Here is a 4,215-nt window from a genome sequence, read left to right on the forward strand (position 1 = left end):
ATGCACACACTTCCTGAGCCCACACTGTGCTCCGTGAGGTCCAGGCCAGAGCCCCACTGGTGGCCCCTGCTGATTTTATTGTGTATCCCACCAACTAGACTTCTTTAAAATAAACTACTCAAAAGGGCAGCCCAGACACACACTCTAATAACATTCAAATAACGCAATTCAGGCTGTTTCCCCAGCCCTCAGTCCTCTTGCTTCCAGTGCCTTAGGCTCCCTTTAAAAGCATCTATTTTGCTGTGATTCCTACAGGAACTTTTCCATCTCTGGACTGCAGAAATAGCCCCATGTGCATGTTTATATCAATGTGCAATCAATCATAGCCTGTTCTTTCCAAAATAGTTTTCTTTTTAAAGACCCAAAGCCATTTTGTGTATTTTTTCCCAGACTTAAGTTTTGAATTGCTGTTTCAAACCAAAGGGTCACTTGGGAAGAAAATTAACAATCTTTCTGATTGCAGACAAGATCTTCTTTTTTTCCATTATAATTGCTATTGTTTTATCCTGAATACAAAAGTCTGCTAGGGCTCTAGAATTATAAAACAAAAACAGTTTGGCAATGATTTTTGTAGGAATTGCTGATACACAGGATACAGAAGCAACATCTGAGAAAACGGCTCTTCAAAAAACAAAATCTGAATGAGACCCTACCATAAAATATGGTTGTGACCAGAAATACATTATGCTTGTGTAATACGGTGATCAAAACAATTCTGCATCTCCGTGCAATAGAAATGAAGGCTTAACATTTAAAAGCAATATAAATCAATAAAAATATTACTGATGGTCCTTGGTAGGGGCACCTGTGAAAATGTAGCATCTATAACTTGAAATTCTGGGCTTTGCAGTGTTTACAGTTGCACTTCTGTGGCTTGATTTCAACTTAAAAAAAAGGGGGGGGGGATCAGTAGGTATTTGAGCCATTCCAGCATGAAGAATGATCTGTTACCTACTAAATCAGAGTAGAGAATCCATGAGTACAAGGCAAGGTTGGCAAAAGAGAAGCATGGTCAGCTAACACTGCTTCTCACCCGAGACTGAACAGAAAGTCAATCTGTGGGTGAATGTGCTGGAATCACTGAATTACTGTTAATTTAAGTGTTCATGTTCGTGTTAAGGGATTTCATGCATATTGGCCTTTTCTTTGAGTTTACAAATTCTAATCTTAATTTTTACCTTTATTTTCTTCCTAGTAAACTCAAAATATCCTTGAAATGTACTCAAATACCTACACTACAATATAGTGCCCACTCACTTTTGTACGTTGTCATTAATACATAATCTTTCCAATTCTCACATATTCTTGATTATCATTGAAAGACAACAGTTTTAACCCACCAAAAGAGCATAAATAGGGGCCCCTGGGTGGCTCAGTTGGTTGAGTGGCCGACTTCGGCTCAGGTCATGATCTCATGGTCCATGAGTTTGAGCCCTGCGTCGGGCTCTGTGCTGACAGCTCAGAGCCTGGAGCCTGTTTCAGATTCTGTGTCTCCCTCTCTCTGACCTTCCCCTGTTCATGCTCTGTCTCTCTCTGTCTCAAAAATAAATAAACATTAAAAAAAATTAATAAAAAAAAGAGCATAAATAATTAAGGCTAGTTGTTTCACTCCATCTCATGAAGCCAACTGTAAATCCAGCAAATTTTTGGTTCCTTTATATTTTGTACAACAAAGAGATATTCTTTAAGACATTTCTAAGACAAATCACCTGCATCCACAGTAAATGAAAATTCAAAGTTCCTCATCTGAAGTTTATGAAGCTTAGAGGCCAAGTTAGGGCATGGAATCTGCTAACTCACAGTTGATCGATCCAGGGCCACAGAAAATATTCTGAGAAATAAAATTTGGTGACGTAAACTGTAAGTTATCTTGTCACATTAGCAGTGCTAAAACTTGTTACCTTCTGATGATTCCATACTCTGTAACACAAACCCAAATCACTCTTTACAGGCTCCAAACACTATTTTCAACTCCCTCGGATACAGGCACCCAGTACATCTGATACCACTCTGGAGCTTACAAGTCTTCTCTACCCTTCCTGTATTCTCCCTTGGTGTTTACACCCCCACCCACTGGAAGGACCAAGCCCAAAGCCCAGGAGTCCTGTTATCTGTCTCTGTCCCACCACGGACAATCCATCACTGCTTCCTCACCACTCTGTCTACAAACAGATCTTGAGATCTGTCCAGTGGAGTCCTGGCAAAACGGCTCGCCGTGCAGAACATAAACCACAGCCTGAAGCGCTAGAAAACATTTTGACAAATCTAAATTTGGGGAATCGACAAACCTAATGGGCGAGCAGTCAGGAGAAAGTAAAGAAACTAAAATACAGAATCTGAGAGATTCAGGATACCTTGCTTTGCACCTAGATGTTCATCTTGGGTCACCACTTAAATAAATTCCAGGGAAAATGAAGGCAAATCTGTCAGGAAGTGTTTCTTTTCTATCCAAGTTCACCCTCTGTTCACATGAAACAAAATGCCTTCACTTAAATTAGCTTTGTAAAAATGTAAATATGTCAGTTGACATGGTTTCCCCTACGACGTCACCACAAGTTTCAAAAACTGTCATGATTTTTATCTTTGGGATTTCTTATAACTTCCCCTTGTAACTTCTTAGGCCCAACAACAGAAAGGTTATCATCCCCTCAACCCCCACCCGTATACCCTTCTAGTCACTACTTTACCAAAGGAACTCACGATCTTGAAATCTCAACTAACAGATCGGATGTGCCTGATTTTAGACTTCTATAAATAGAATTGCAAGGTTATGTGTTCCTTTTTTGTCCAACTTCTCTCACTCACCGCAACGTATATGAAATCCAGCCATGCTGTACCGTGAAGTAGTCAGTTCTTTCTTACTTTTGTGTAGTATCCCGTTGAATAAATATACCACAACTGATCCATTATACTAGGATAGACATTCAGGTTGTTTTCAGTTTGGGGGTATCACAAATAATATTTCTTTTTTTTAAATATCTATTTATTTTTGAGAGAGAGCAAGCGAGCAGGGGAGGGGCAGGGAAAGAGGGAAACACAGAATCTGAAGCAAGCTCCAGGCTCTGAGCTGTCAGCACAGAGCCTGACGTGGGTCTTGAACCCACGAACCGCGAAACCATGACTTCGGCCAAAGTTGGATACTCCACCGACTGAGCCACCCAGGTGCCCCTATCACAAATAATATTTCTACACACATTCTTCTCCATGTCTTTTGGTGAAGATGTGTACATACTTCTGGAGTGCAGGTGCTAGGCCATTATGCAAGTATTTCTCATTAATACATAATGCCAGTTTTCCAGAGAGATTGTACCACTCTCCGCCTGACAGATGTATGAGAATCCCAGTCCAGCCATTTCCTCCCCAGCATCTGAAGATTCTCAATCTTTTTCATTCTAGCCATTCAAGTGAGCATACAATGCTATCATGTTATTTTTTTTTTCTCCTGGTAATTTTTTTTAATTCCAGTATAATTATCATACAGTGTTCTATTAGTTTCCAGTGTACAATATAGTGATTCAACAATTCTATACATTACTCAGTGCTCGTCATGATAAGTGTACTCTTAATCCCTTTTACCTAGTTCATCCATCCCCTCACCCCCTCCCATCTGGTAACCACCAGTGTGTTCTCTATAGTTAAGAGTCTGCTTTTCGGTTTGTCTGTTATTTTCTTTGTTCTTTTGTTCTGTTTCTCAAATTCCACATATGGATGAAATCCTATTTGGCTTTTTCTGATTGACTTTTTTCACTTAACATTACACCCTCTAGTTCCATGTTGGTGCAAATGACAACATTTCATTCTTTTGTGGGTAACATTTCATTATATATATATCATATATCTATACACCGTAAATATACACACACACACACACACACACACACACACACACACACCATATATACCACATCTTTATCCATTCATCTATCGATGGTCGCTTGGGTTGCTTCCATAATTTGGCTATTAAAAATAATGCTACAATAAACAGAGGGTGCATGTATCTTTTCAAATGAACGTTTTCATATTCTTTGGGCAAATACCCAGTGGTAGAATTACTGGATCATATGGTAACTCTATTTTTAACTTTTTGAATACCTCCCCCACCCCCGGAATACTGTTTTCCACAGTGGCTGCACGAGTTTGCATTCCCACCAGGAGTGCACGAGGGTTCCCTTTTCCCCACATCCTCACCAACACGTATTGTTTCCTGTGTTTGTG

The sequence above is a fragment of the Panthera onca genome, chromosome E2, assembly GCF_046562875.1.
Source record: "Panthera onca isolate mPanOnc1 chromosome E2, mPanOnc1 haplotype 2, whole genome shotgun sequence".
In the NCBI taxonomy this organism is placed as follows: Eukaryota; Metazoa; Chordata; class Mammalia; order Carnivora; family Felidae; genus Panthera; species Panthera onca.